The 15,715-nt window shown below is 44.9% G+C and overlaps 1 long non-coding RNA gene across 3 annotated transcripts in view; it reads right to left on the minus strand.

Annotated features, from left to right (window-relative positions):
• LOC134553383 (uncharacterized) overlaps positions 1-15,715 on the minus strand; it is a 146,690-nt gene that overhangs the window by 8,855 nt on the left and 122,120 nt on the right. For all 3 annotated transcript variants that reach the window (XR_010081081.1, XR_010081083.1, XR_010081082.1), the window contains one exon: positions 7,757-7,831. This is a non-coding gene — a long non-coding RNA (uncharacterized LOC134553383). The remainder of the gene's footprint in view (positions 1-7,756; positions 7,832-15,715) is intronic.

Genomic DNA, 15,715 nt, shown 5'->3' on the forward strand with positions numbered 1-15,715 from the left:
AGTTTTTCGGAGCTGGTAGTTTTAAGCAGCATATTTCAGTCCTCTGCCAGCCACGGACCTCTGTCTTTGCAAACAAACATCCTCAGAAGCAAGCATGTCTCCCTCACCCAAAATCAAAGGTGGGAGTGCTGCCTATGCTGTCCCCAAACACTCCTCAGCAGCAACACCTGGCTCCTGGTGTCACCATGCAAATTTCTTTTGCATCATCCAGTCATCCTGGTGTTTGAAGCACGCAGTGTGAGGCGATGCTGGACAGCATATGATAAATGACTGAGGACTGGCAGCTGAAAATTCATTCTCTGGAGCCACCCTCACTTCTCTGAACCAGTGGTTGGACATGTTGAGCATTGCAGGGCCTAGGAGCTTCTGAGTCACTTGTGACTCAGTCCCAGTTGTGTTCATGTTGACTTGGTTGCTTGAAGCAGTTCAAGCAGTGAAAATCCCATGGAAAGAGGTACATCCCAGCAAACAGTTTTGTCTGGCTTCCCCGACCATACTGAGACCAGAAAGCTCTGCCCAGGCTCACGGGTGTGAGTGGAGAGCTGCCCTGGGACAGCCCCATCTAATGTCACAGAGGGACTCCAAGAACACCTGGTGACCCAGCACGTCCCATGGCACACACTCCCTGTGGAGCTGCTCCCACAGAATCAACTCCATGCATTCCTCTGGCTTCCACTTCTCCTGCCTGGGGACTAGGAACTCTTTTGGCAGCCGTTCTTAGCACCAAGAGGAAGAACACCTGGGGACAAATTTTCCCATGTGACACTTCTATTCAAATCCATGTCAGGAATTTGGTGAAAGAAATATTTCAGGCAATTCTTTCTCCTTTGTCGCTTTTATGTTCAGCAATATCTGTTCTTCCTGTAAGATCCCTGGTGACACTGCAGGGGATGGTGGGATGGTGTTTAAATATTGATGTTTTAGCAGCTTATGGTTTTAATACAATTTAAATTATGCACATTTTTATTGGACTCATAGGTTCATCAGCAATTAGTCTTTCCCAGCTGCACAGGAGGGTGTTCAACAGCTCTGTATTGATTTCTGCCTCAACCTCTGAATTTTAGTGACTGTCTGCATCTCTAGTGCTTTGGCAAGGTAAACAAATCCACAAGTCCTTATTCAAGAGCTGCTGGTTAGCAGCCATAAAGGTGCAATCAACAACTCAGTATCCTTGGAATTAGATCTTCTTAACAATCATTAGTTTCATCCCTTGCTGCTCTAATAAACCTCTTGGTAGTAGGCCAGAGCTAATTATACTTGTGCTTGGAAAATTATAAAAGGAGAAAAAGTCTGTGTTGCCACAAATAAGGCCCAAACCTGCGACACATGTGGGACTCATCTGTTGTTTATCGGAGGTTGAGCACTGAGTATTGGAGAAAACATTAGGAAAATCTGTATTTATTTTGCACATTATGGATTCTCCCACCTGATGCCAAGCTGGCATCAGTGCACAAGTCCTGCAGCCCCTTTCACTTTCCTTATGTAGGCTCTGCAGACCAAAGCCACCTGCCCAGAATGACCCAAAGTCACATCGTGAGAGCTGCAGTGAATTAACATGGATTCAAAGATGTTTTGGGAAAGGATCCCTGGTCAGTGATGCTCTGCAAGGCTCAGGAGGAGGATGGCTGTCATGATACAGTGACAAAATTACTTTTTTGTCTTTTAAGTGTGATAGGACTTTTAAGTGTGATAGCTCAGCTTGGGGGTCCAGAGGCTGGGTTTTCATTTCCCTCTCCCTTCTGCAGCCCTGGGCAGCTCATGGAATGTCACTAGCCCCAGACACTGGGGGGTAACAGGAGCAAGCTATAACTTGACAAACTGAACAAAACTCCATTACTATGATGGAACATCCCTGGGGACCAGCTCTCTGCTCCCGTGCATCTCTGTCTTCTGGGGTAAGCGTTAGGGAGGAGCTTGGAGCCCTGGAGTGCTCACTCTGTTCCTGTTTTGTTCCCAGTGCAGTGGGATATAACAGATAAACACCCCTGTATCACTAACATTTTGTTTACACTTGGTCTCTGTTCATTCAGTGAGGCTTTTGTGAGGTGCAGTGAGAAGAAAACATGCACCTGCACCAAGTACAGTGGTTGTGTGGGCTCTTGCTAAAGAAAATCATTAATAACAGATCCATCCATCCTTCTCCAGGTGGTTCTTATGCCATCCTGCACAAGTTTTTTTGAAAGAAGTGATAAGTTTCTAGGATGTGACATCAGCTTTACAGTCAAGCTAGGAGAAGAGAATGGGAATGTAATCCATAAAAATAACAGATGGGAGACAGATGTGATAAAATGGAAGCACAAGCAAATTATAAAAGCATTCAAAACTGCTCATGCAGATAAAATCAGGAAACAAAATCACACCTGAAATCACAAGGACTGGGTGTCTGAGAAAAAAATGTTTGACTTTGCTGTTTGTTAGTGCCATTGGTGGTGGAGATGCTCAAGTCCAAAGTCCCGGAGGAGAAGCAGGGATTTCTGCTGCAGGAAAACTTGGGCTGTGGCACCTTCATTTGTTGCTGAGGAGCATTTTTGCTGTGGAGGCTTAAAGACAGTGGTTTTTTCTCAACCCACACTGCAAATGTTAATGTTAATCTTGTGCCAGTACAATTACTTTATTGCAGTAATAAAATATCATCCAAATAACTGAAGAAACGCGAAGGGAAAAATACCCTTCAAAAACCTAAAGGGCAGGTGAACATGAAATGGAAACAAAATGATGCTAGGATCTTCTGGAGCTCTACTGGGGGTATGACAGGATCCTGAAGGGACAGGGTTGAGGTGGCACAGTGACAATGCTCAGAGCCTGGGGGAGCAGGGACAAGGAGGGCACCACAGAGGCTCCGTTAAGGTGATTTTAAAAGACCCAAAAAAAGACCTGTTACATTGGAGCATCTAAAATCACCAAGCCAGTACCCTGTGTCCAGCAGAAACTGGACAGATCTGTGCCTACCAATCAGGCTCTCCATTTCTAGTAATTAGCAGATTACAGACTTCCTGAGCCACGAGTTGTGTTGGGAGCAAGGGGCTTAATAGCCACAGATAGGTTTCTCCTCTGAATTAATTGAATCTCTTTTTGAACCCATTTATCCTTCTGGCCATCACACATCTCACCATTTAATTACACAGCGTCTGGGGACTTCAGAGGTGCCCCTTCCCATTGCACCAAGCATAAGGAACAGACATCCAGAGTCTCACCTTCTTCACACCACTTACACAAATCTCACCGCAGGTTTCCACAGCATCTGATGCTCATTAAAGCCTCATTTTCTGAGCACACAGAAGTGAGTCTGGTTTTCTTTTCTTAATGAGTTCTTAATTTTTTTCTTTTATATGCCCAAAGAAGAGGGATGCAGTCTGAGTATGTTCTGAAACCTCTGTTCAGAAGGCAAACAAAGACCCTCTTTGTTCTCAAAGATTGGGTCCACTACTCTAAATTTACTAACTCCTCCTGATACAGGGCTTCCTTCAGGATCACAGCATTTGGAATATGCTCTAAAACACTTGGATCACGGCAGTAAAGTGGGTGCTATATCCAGGCAGTGTGTTTTACTCTGGATGTGATTAGAAATGTAGCTTCAAACACAAATGGGGGAAAATATGATAACAGGGAGGGGGAAGGAAGGAGGAAGAAGGTTAGAGGACTGAACCTTTCAAAATGCTCATGATCTCTTATTGACTTTATGCAATGATATTCTTATTTATAACAGCATCAGGTCAGAATTAGGCTTTTTCTATCAGTATTTATGATGATGCTGGCAATTTGATGAGTCTTTGTCCCGTAGAGCAAATGAGTGATTAAAGTTTTCAGTGACTTTATGTCTAAGGAGTTCTGCTTTTCCCTCTGGGAAGTCTAAGCAAGAGAAACCATTGGCCTCTTTGCAGCACCAGGGGGTTGAATTTGTTTGTGGGTTGGTATGGGGCTTTTTTTGGCTGGGATTACAAAGCTAATACTTAGCCTTTTATCAGAAATCCATAGTTTTCTGGGGTGCTTGAAACATTTCAATGTATTTTACATTTAAATAGAAATGAGGTCTCCTTGAAACAAATTCATTCTGGTTTCCTTTGCACATTGATGATTAAAGAACACGGTTCATTTTTTTTTGTCTCATTCTGAGAAAGGTCTCATTAGATTTACATTTTATTTCTTTCCATATCCATCATGATTTGTGGCAGCAGAATGGTTACATAGATGGACAGCTTATTATCAGCTTTAAGTGAGGAAACAGAACACAAGAATGGTTACTAAAAAAAGGGAAAGATAATTAACACTGGGTGCCAGAATATAAATGAAGCTTGACATTTCCATTTTGCTAATCCAAATTAACCCTCATCTTAATGTCACAGAGTGCAGGAGGGGATTCTGGGCCTCTGCTGGCGTTTCTGCACCCCCTAGTGCTGCATGTCCTGGCGTGGCACAGCAGGGCCCAGCGGGGCTGGTGAGGCTTCAGCTGCTGCTGTGGTGGGACCTGAGAAAGACGTGGAACTGCTGCAGAGCTCCTGCACCCAAACTGCAGAGCTGCAGAGCCTGAGCAGTGGTCCACGCACAGGGGAAGCTGCTGGTCACTTGAGAATTCACAATTGTCTTTCCAGTGCATGCTGCTGTCCCCTCCTTCATTCTCTCCTCCAAATGTGGTATGTCTGCAAAGTAATGGGGCTCCATTATTTAATATGTAAAGTGGGAGTGGGAGGGAGGGTCAGGGAGGATGAATTAAAATGAATTGAGAATCTTTATGTGAAGCGAAAAGAGGACTGGAGGGAGCTATGATAACTCTTTACAAATACTTAGAGGGACATTATGAAGAGGATAGAGACCAATTACTCTCATTAGTCAGTGCAAGCAGAACAAGAAGTAATGCTGTGTGCTGCTGAAGGGAAACCTGGATTGTGATGGAAACGTTCAAGGGGTAACACCACAGAAGGAATCGTCAGGGGATGGTTTGTCCTGGCCTTGACTGAAGAACCTGCTCCAGAGTTCTGACATGCAGACTTCTAGATAATTCACCAGTACATCAGGTATAAGTTTTTGCTGTTTTCATGTCTACGTGGCATACATTCCTATTCAATCATGGACATATTTCCTGTTTTCGTATCAACCCTCAATATTTGAGATGACACCTTAGGATCTCACCTACCCTTTTTTGCTCCTTTTGATCATACACTTCTCATAGAAATAGGAGGGAAAAAGAGAAAACCTGGGAGAAACCTGCATGGGAATGGGGGAGTGTATTCGCATTTGCTCCACTGGGCATAAGAATCACTCAGGAAATTAAAAGCAGGATGATATTTTGAGGTGATAAAACATTAAAGTATAAAACTTGCATTTGACTCAGATCCAGCCTCAATTTTTCCTTTTTAAGCTGCAGTTTAGGAAAAGCTGAAACCTTGACAGTGACAACTGCAGGCTCTGGACTCTTGCAAAAGGGATAAGGAATTAAATTATGTTAGTTGATGATGAAAAGACAGGAGAAATGCAGAAAGAGGAAAAAGGTAATCACGGAGGTGAAACAAAAAAGTACAAGAGTTTCCTTAAACAATGTATTAATTAGGACAATGCAGTGATTTTCAGGGCGCCTTCGACACAATGCAGGGTGATGGTGATGTATTGCCTGGTGGTGTACACCAGTGTCCTGCTCTTGGATGAAGCCTCAGCTTTCCACTGGTAAAGTTATAAGCCTTTTGCTCTGTTGGGTTTTTGTTTGGTTGTTATTATTTTCCTATGACCTTTTCCTACAGTTGGAAATACACCCAAAGAGGGTGTAAAGTCTGCTGCAAAGGCAGCATTTATTTGATAAATCAAATACCCTAAATGCCATGTAACATAAAAGCCTCGGGTGGTCGGTTGATGCTGATTTTCCTGTTCTCTGTGTGCGTATGTGGTTCACTGGTAAGAAACAGTGTAAGCCCTTGTTACACACAAACTGGGAGCAGCACCCAGCATTCCCCCATGTCCAAGCCCAAGCTCCGCTCTCCCTCTCCTGCAGAGGCTGATCCCTCCTTGCTGAGGCATCATCCCTGTGCTGTTTGTTTTCATTCATTCAGCCTCTTGAGCAGAATGATCCCCTGAGTAGGCAATGATTCAATCACTGATTTTCTCTCATTTCCTTTCATAGCTGTTATTGGAGGTAAAGCTGTCACTACATCCATTCAGGGGAAAGAGATGATAAAAGGGGGAAAGACAGGAAAACACCATTTGAGAAATAAATGAAAAGTTATGATGCCTCTGTTTGCCTGAGAAAGAGAGATTTTTATGCAGCTTTTGGCATTTACAAATCCTTTGTGAAAAGGTCACCCCGTAGTTAGAATCTTATTAATACAGAAGAACGGCCCAGAAAATGTCATGTCTTTTTACCCTGATATTTACCCAGAAAGGAGTGACTCAGCACCTGGAGCTCCTCTGGCAGGATGGCATTAATGAGCCAGAGCCCGCAGCCGGGATGCGCGGGTTTGGCAGGCGGTGACAGTGCCACCACTGCCAGTGACACCGGGAGCACAGGGGCTGTGTGTGAGCACCCTGCACCTGCCTGACTGCAGAGAGGCAGCCCATTAACTACACACTGTATGCAATGTGCATATATGTAGCAAAAAAAAAAAAAAAAAAAACGGTGAACAAAAAGGAGCATTTAACTGTTCTAGAAACATACACGTTTATATGGTTACGTGTATAAGCGCACCCAGCAGGACATGGGGATGGAGTCTGGGCAAATAAAGGCTCAGAGCTCTCAGGACAGTGTGGTGCTGCAAGGGGAAGACAGAGTACACAGTGAAAAAGACACAATAAATGCTTTTCCTCTGGAAAATCAGTAAGAAAAAGTTTGTCTGTCATCTGCAGTTTATATTTCAATCATTAATCTACTGCTTTTAGTTATGTTTGTGTTCACTTCCTTCAAAGGAATTTTCTTTCAGTTTGCCTTAGTGGTGACTCATTTTACCTTTAATATGTTTTGGCAGAACTGAGGTATTTATTTTAGCAGAGTAGTGAAAACAGTTTTGAGCGTGTTAGCGATCACTGTGACTCCCGCCGTGTCACCGCGTGTTTAATGCCCTGGCTCAGGCTGACCCGACGGAGCTCTGAGTGCACACAATCAATCACCATCACACCTCACACTGTACACAATTTCGTAGTTTTTAATAACTTGCACAGTGAAATACTTTGCCAGTTCTGACATGTCGCAGACTTATGCTGAATGGAGCTGGCTTGTTCAGCATTTTCTAACCCATTACAATGTTTTTTCATTTTACTTTTCTCTTTACTTGACATGCAAGAGCTCAAAATGGTGTTTATAACACAGAACAAATGTGATACACCATCTCTGACTAGGGAAGTTTTCAATACTCACTGCTTCTTTCATTATTATTTCCTGTGGCATTTATGGTTCCCATTGCCCTGTCCTGTCCTGTGACCCAAATATCGCTTTCCTCTCAGGACACAGATCTAGCATGAACACTCATGAAAGGATGCACATTCTCTCTTGGTTATTCATGCATCACTGCTCACTCACAAGCTGACTAAATTCTGCAAAGTCATAGGCAGACAGTCTCTGGTGCTCACCTTCACAGCCAGCATCATGGCAGTAAAAGATTTTGCAGGAAAGAATTGCATTCCAAGCTGAAATACCCTCAGTCTGGGTTTTTAGAACCACACTCAATTCTTTAACAGGTACATTTCCCTTCCACTGGAGCTATACAGCCTGAGTACCACATTACTCCTCCTTTCCCCCTTCTCCCCTTTCCCCCAGCCCACCTCAGGTGTATCTCACCATTACCCTCCTGGTCCTCAGGCTCGGCTGCTCAGTGAGACCCGCTGTCACTGTTGCTGCCACTCGTGATTGTACCTGAAACCACAAAGGAAAATTGACAGCAAGCAAACCAATGGCTTCTGAATCCAGCTCCAGAGCTCCAAGTGAAGGTCACCCACACCTCTATGTGGGAGCTATTAATGTTCATATTTGCAGAATCTTTCATGAGCACGATAACAATGAACGGTGACAACTCATGTACATGTGCCTGTGTACACACACAGGCAGACCCCCAAATGCTGGAACAGTATGCCAAAGAAATTATGTTTCACATCATTTGTAGTGTCATCTTTGATTAATTTGCATTTCTTTTCTCATTATGGCTCATCCCTCATTTCAAAGGCATCCTTCAAACCAGAACATGGGAAGAGGACCAAGAATTGACAGACAGCAAGGAATAATCCTAAGACAAAGCTCAGAAAAGCCATTCCCACTGCCACATCTCTGGTTTATCACTTCCACCCCACATCCCACATCGCCCCTTCCCATAGACAGTTTCCTCTTTGGAGAACTTGTTTTCCCAGAACTTATTCATTGTGTCCCAATGGCCACAGATTGCCCTGTTACCCTTATCAGTCAAGGAACAAAGAAATGCCAAAATCAGTGAGATCAGCCATGGGTAATTTGACAGCTACACAGAGCCACAATATGCAGAAATACAGTCAAGGGCCATTTATCCAAATTCTTGGCACCTCCCCCACCCGCCCCAATGTGATGTGTTTGGGCACTCCGTGTTGAAGGAGAAGTGAGTCCCTTATCGCCCACGGCTCAGGCATCAGAACCAGCGTGGCCATAAACTGGCTGCAGGACATGTCCCCAGTGCTGTGACCCCTTGCTCTCCCCCTGCAGAGGGTGGCCACTCTGCAGGGGCACTCTGCCATTGCAGAGTAAATCACAGCTCCACTGGCTTGAGAATATCATAAACAAAACCCATCTGGGGAGATATTTCATCTCAAACTTTGATGATGAGGTCAGCACTGCTCAAACATATCCTTCAGCTACAGGTCAGCCCTTTCTGGACATCTATTTTGAGATATCCATACCCCATTTGTTAACCCCTGAAACAGTCACAAGAGCCTCTGGACTCCTGTCTCTCCCTAAAATCCTCCCCAAAACTGTTGTCTCTGGTGGCATAGGTGGGTGCTCAGAAAACGTGCGCTCACCTTTCTGCTCACATATGAATACTAATACAAAGACACAGTTTGTTCTTTGCCTAATACAGAATTAAACATTATGCAACTCACTGAGTGATATGTTTTGTCCCATGAGAGATTTGCTTCAGAAATACAAAGAAAAATATCCATCTGTCATTATCACACTAGTTTTTAATCAGCTGGGAAATGCTGCTTCTTCCCAAAAATGAGCACGATGGATGGAAACAATGTTCTACCTCTGCCTCCCCCAAAACCTCTTCCTTTTCCCATAGAAATTTTCCATTTTAATTAGATCCCTTTATTACCACCCTCTTTTCTAGCACATCTTTTCTTGCTGTTAAACTTTTTTTCCCTCTACATATCTATTTTTCATTTTCTTCAATTGCCAAGAGCCACAGCATGTGTCCGTGTGCATATGCTAGGGAATGAAGAAGAAAGAGATAAGAAAAGAATAAAAAGAGAGAAAAGATGGAGAAAATTAATCTGATAATTGTTGGAAAGAATTGTTGACAGCAGCAAAAGTGCTGACAAGGCACTTTAGTGAAACCAGAAAGTTTTCCTATTTTGCCAGGATGGAAGTTAGAAACCCACAGTCCCCTCTTCCCCCTGGCTGCACCCCAAAAGGGGAAGTCAAGCTCTCACTGCCTGTTACAGCCACTGCTCTGCCTTAAGGACTTTATTCAGAGAACAAACCAAGCAGAAGCAAGTAATTTCTGGTTTCTGAGCCACTCCCAGCTCACTGACAGCTCTGGGCCGTGATGCTGAGGAGGGGGATGCCCGTGAACAGTGTGGGGCTGCTGGCCTCAGGTCGTGTGATGCGCTGTGGGTAGTGCTGATTTGTGTCTTTCGTTGATGCATGTTAATGCTTACATTTGCATTCCAACTCCAATGAAAAATTTATGACTGTTAAACTTCTGTATGTCATAATTAAACACAAACAATAATTTCCAAATAACTGTTTACCATGCTGCATATTCAATTGTGCAATCAATCTCAGTGACTCTTTTTCCTTGCAAATGAAGGGAGGCGGTCCCATCCTCGCCACGATGCGCTCGCACCACAGCCCGTGGAAGATGAAGAGTCAATCTGACATTTCAGGAGAGAGCAGTTACATGTGGAATAAACAGATTGAAGCCCTTTCATTCCCAAATAGATGCCACCTCCTACTGCCATTTGTTTGGAGGAAGCCTACCAGAGAGATGGATGGGGCAACTGCTGTTCAAACATTAATCTTAATGCAGAGAGAGACAGAAGCAGCTGCTTGCAGAGCTCTGCCAAGGGACCTAAGACCTGCAAGGGAAGCGTGTGAGGTGGCCTGAGCCCTGCCACCAGTGGCGGTCGCACAGCCAGGACCTGCTCTGGGAGAAGGCAGGGACCAAGTGACCAACAGAGACCCCCCCATGCTTGTGACAAGCTCTAACAACAAGCAGGCAAGGGGATGTGCAGGGAAAGCTCCACTGAGAACCAGCAGAGGAAAAAGACCTTGGCATGAGGATAAGGTCCTGCCAGTGCCCCTGTCCCTGCGCATTCCCATCCTTGCCAGCTCAGGTGGCTTTGCTGGCAGTGCCCAGGGTGGCCAGTGAGGAACCAGGAGTGCTGTGGGAGTTGAGGAGTTGGATCATGCTGAGTCAGTGGCACTGTAAGCCTTGTATTGTTGGGATTCAGAGCAGCCTGTTTCCTTTGTGGCATAAAACCTGAACTGGTGACCTGCCAATGGGTGCAGATTGGCGATGGCTTCACAGGGAACTGCATTTGTCCTGGAAATAAGGTGAATAAAAGACATAATGGAGTTCAGTGATGCAATACAAATAACAGTGTCGTTTTACATTACTAACAACACACACTATACTGTCTGGATCCCTGGTCTCCTGAGGCCACCACTAGGAAGCTCTTTGTAAATAGGATGTCTCAGTTAATGTCCTCTCCCAAAGAGTGCATTAATCACCCATTGTCAATTCAATCTCAGGGAGTAAAGACTGCACTGGGTGGGAAGACAACATCGCTCCCAATCTGAGCTGTGTGGGGACTGTCCACAAACCCACAACTTCTCCATGGCTGAAGCCAAGGCCGCAGCACTCTCCACTGCCACGTCTGTGGAGATGCCACCTGTGGCAGGTACCACATGCGCAGGAGAGCCGGTGTCACAGCAGCTCTGGGGCTGCAGACAGGGTCCACAAATCCCCTGAGGGGCTTGCAGAGGGGCTGTGAAGGGCAGGAGAGGAGGGAGAAGACCTCGTTGCAGCCCTCTGCTGCCTCTGTGAGCAGGTGTCAAGGAGTCTGAAGTGTACTTGTTAGCTCAAGAGCTTTCTAATGGGTTCTGAAGGATTTCTTCTCTAGACCATGGGTTTATATTGTCCCCAGGTCAGTTCTAGTGACTAGAACTCCTTTCCACCCAGAGACTTTTTGAAGTTGAATATTGTCCCAGACTGGGTCCCTAAAGATGGTTTCTGTAACTCCAGTCCCTGCTTATGCAGAGAAGGACAAGGCTGGCAGCACATGGACCCTGCTCTGTCCCCCTGCCAGCAGGGCCAGGTGTGCACCATGAAGGAGCCAACAGGGGCATCTTCCAGTGAGATCGTGTGTGCTCCGCTATTGCCATGGTCAGATTTCAGCTCTCTGGGCTGTCAGCTTGCTGGCTTTCATAACGACTGATTCCCTAATTAAATTAAATTCTTTAGCAGTATTTAATGTTGCATATACAACATTAATTTTTGTGCTAGTATGATCAGTGCCATATTCACACTTGTTTATTTTCAGGGTGTTAACCCAAACTCTGTTGCAAACACATTTTCACAGCTCAAAAGCAAAGCATAACAATCAACAAAAATATTTTCATCATGAAGATTTCCAGTTCTACAGTAAATGCGATGAGAAAAAGAATGTCTTGAGAGCAGGAGAGGCTGCTGGAGGACCCTGCTGCTCTGAGACTTGTCATCCCACATGGGAGCTGTTTTCACAGCCACATCCAGCAGTAAACCACACCTAGGAGTGTAACTAGCCACAGAACATTTTGTCTTCCCTTCTGGTTGAGAACCATGTCCTGCCTGGGCAGGAGGTTCTACATGGGGTGAAAAGTTTAAGGGAAGAAAAAGGCTCTGAAAGACACAGGAACTCTCTCTTTGGACTGAACAGATTCAAAGTGCTCCCACTGGGACCTCAAAACTGTGTCAAACAAATGCAACTTATTGTCTCTTTCCCTGTCTTCAGTCCCTAACAAAGTTGTTTCCATTATTCGGGAAACCCCTGGAGAAGTGTCAGCCTTGTAAGTACCCCTTGTAAATGGAATCAAATTAGGGAAGTGAGCATACAACACAGCAGAGCAAATAGATTTCATTTTCTATCTATCAGGTTCTATTAGTTTCACAGACAGGTCTCTATCACAGCCATGGCCTGTCTGTGGTCAGAGTGCACCCAGCAGATTGAAATGGAAACATGTCTGCTGATGAGCCTGATGCTGTCATTGGATTGAGCTCTCAATCCCCAGCTGGACGAGGGGTACTGCAATTCATCGGGCACCAGACTTAGAGAATTCCTACTAAATCCTGTAGGCACAGCTCTCTGCAGTGGTCACCTGGTTTAGAAATAGCTTAAAGTACATATCTCTGATGAGTATCCAGGTGAGATCAAATTACTGCTGAAAAGGTTCTTTGTGCCTTGCTCCTCCACACACTGCTGCAAACCCCTTCTACCCACTAAACTCTTTTCCAGCATCTGTAACACATCATGGGCAAACTGCTTAACTACCACAGCAGGGACTCACCCAGCCCTGGCAGTGATGGGACAGACTCCAGTCACCCTCAACAGTCCTCACAGCTACAGAGGAAGCACCCCCAGGAAATGAGGGAAAGAAAATTTACCTCGTAATTGCTAACAAGCCCCATATTTCCTTGCTAGCACATAAACAAGGGAATTTGGCTCTCTTGCTGCATTAATGGCACTAGTGAAAACTAACTTGGGAGGCTGGATGTTTTTTTCAGGGTAAGGAGATATTCCAATTACAAGTAAATTGCCTGCACTTGGAACCTCGCTGTATATTAATTCAAAGCAAGTGAATGTTCATTGAATTACCCAGAAGAGTAAACAGCTTTTTGTGGGGTGTGTAAATAATCCAAGGGTAGCAAAGAAATTGAGAAAAGAGATTTTAAAAACTAGTTTGCCTGGGCAGAGAAAAAAATTCGAAGGAAATGAGTAAAAGAAAGGGTTATCAGTGAAATGGTTATTTTGGTCGTTACAAGTTGGGTCATATATTTGTGACTGGAAGGAGCAGCCCCAGGCTGCCCATCACACCAGCACTGCACAGAGACTTTCCTGCAACAGAACATGAGCAGCCCCATCCCTGCCCCACAGGCCCTGTGGCTGTCCCAGGCTCCCCCATGGCAGGAGGAACATGGACCAAATGCTGTGGGAAGAAGAAGGGCATTCAGAGGTTGCTGTACTTTCCACCTGAACCAAACTCTGATGCCTCTCCAGCTCAGTGTCCATTACAATCATCACTTACAATCTTTTCCTCTCGTAAAGATTTAGTAAATGCATGTGGCTTCAGGGGGTTTTCCACCATTTTCTTTTTTTCCCAACTCAGATCCCTCATCACTGAGCTAATGCACTAATGGACACATACCATTACCTAACTTCCGACCTAATGAGCACAGCAAATAAGTGAAAGGCTCATAAAATCAAATTTATTGAGCATCATTCCTCTTGCTGTCCATTAACTGAAACTATTCATCAGGTTAAGCAGATCCAGGGTATGGAGCTACATTCATCTTGTATTAATGCTGTTACATGGACATTTCAGGCTCTCCAGCAGTTGCAGAGAAGTGTTGTGAGGCCAAGCTCTCACTCCCGGTGGTGATTTCAGAAGTGTGAGGGCCCTGTGAGATGGGTGGGTTTCTCTTCCTTAAGGCAAGAAGGAGCTCCAGTCAACTGGCTGCTGCAACATTTCCAGGAACAGGAAAGTGTTGTTAACCTTGATGACAGTGTCTGGTTGATAAACACCAAAACTAGAGACAGATTAGATGAACTTTAAAAACTTTAATGTATATATACTGAATGTGTTTTTCCTTGCTAAGTTACTTTTTTCCTTTCTGAACTCCCAAGGCCCCCGTAAAGCCAGTCAATATGCCATTACAATCATTTGGGGACCGTAAAGCTTTGAAAAATAGCATTTGCACTGGATTTAAAGTAAGCCTTGAAGATAACTTTGGAATGTATTTTTATTTCTCAATAATTTCTCGAAAACCATTAAAAGAAATGAAAACTCTGCACCCTGGGCAGACACAGGCTGGTAAAGCACTGTGAGGGGGAAAAACATATTGTCAATACTTAGGAAAGGATCTCAGGAGTGTCCCCAAAGCACTGTTTTGCTAGCAGAGGAGACAGCTGCAGCTCTCCTGTTCCCATGTCTGTAACCCCACTGCCACCCCAGGGCCTCGCCCTGCACCTTTGGGTGCTGCTGCTCCCTGTTGCTGGCACAGGTGGGGGTGCTGCAACCACAAAGCACAAGCAACTGCTTGGTGGTGGTCTCCTGCTTGAACTGGTGCTTGGTCCCCAGAAACCCAGTCCTTCCTCTCTCCCCTATTAACCATCCCTTTGACTATTTTCTAAAACGAAACAGCAGCTTCATTGCATCCAACTAATGACATCTCAGGCTTAAAAGCCATGCTGTGCACACAATTTACAATTAATCAAACAGTCTCTAATGTCTCCTGACCTACTTCTCAGATCCTTCATTGTATCTGCTTAAGATAAAACCCTTGCCAGGATTAAAGCATTCATGGCACATGTCCAAAGGTCAGAAAAGGCCATGCTGGAACTACAAACCAAGAAAACTGCTTCTGGCAGTTTCAGTGTAGTATTTTACCTTCAGGACAGGAAAAAACTTATTAAAACTGTGAATTATCACACCTATGGGAAGAGCTGGAGCCTCTCATTGCAGAGTGGTGCCTCTCGAGCCAAACCCAGCCTCAGAATGTGCCTTTCTTCCTGCAAGGTGAAGATTCTCAACAAAATTTCAACAGAAATTAGGATCTGTTTTTTTCTCTTAAATAACTTGATTTTCTTCAGTATTTATGCTATAAATGGGAATTAAGTAGTAAAGGATTTGAAGCCATTATACAATTAAATGCCTGGTTTTCCATTTTCTCAGCTGTGCATTTGTTTGGTCTCCAGCACAGGTGGCATTTTGCAGTGGAGTACCAAATGCAATTGGAACATTTCTCAAGCACTCAGTTGGCAGCAGAGCAAGCTTGATTCTGAAGGCCACAGTGGTACCAGCTCTGACCAGGAACCAGAGCCTGGAGAAGTGACAGGGATGCACAGTCTCACCTGTGAGCTGCTCTGAGCAACACATGGGAATGAATTCTGAGTGGAATTTTCCCCTTTTTTGTGAGTCCCTCTCTGTGCCCTAAGGGTGGCTGAAGCCAAGCGTGGTGTCCTACTGAAATGAGGGTGGGGTGACCCTGCCACCCTGCGCCACAGCAGTGTTCCAGGGTGATGTCCAAGCCACAGCAGAGCCTGGCAGTGCCAATTGGTCCTCAACAGCTGCCTAAGGCTCTGTGTGGACCCCAGGCACCACCGTGCTGCAGCTGCTTACTGGGGTTAATGACAGTGAAGTGAGGAGCAGGAGCACAGTGTGAGTTGGTTTTCAGTTAATTTAGCAGATGATGTCAGCTGTGCAGGCTCAGGCTATTTCTATTCCCCCCATTAACCTCAGCTCTGACATATTGTGCCGCTGCACTTTGGGGACCATTCATCAATTCCCAACTCC

The sequence above is a fragment of the Prinia subflava genome, chromosome 8 (assembly GCF_021018805.1).
Source record: "Prinia subflava isolate CZ2003 ecotype Zambia chromosome 8, Cam_Psub_1.2, whole genome shotgun sequence".
In the NCBI taxonomy this organism is placed as follows: domain Eukaryota; kingdom Metazoa; phylum Chordata; class Aves; order Passeriformes; family Cisticolidae; genus Prinia; species Prinia subflava.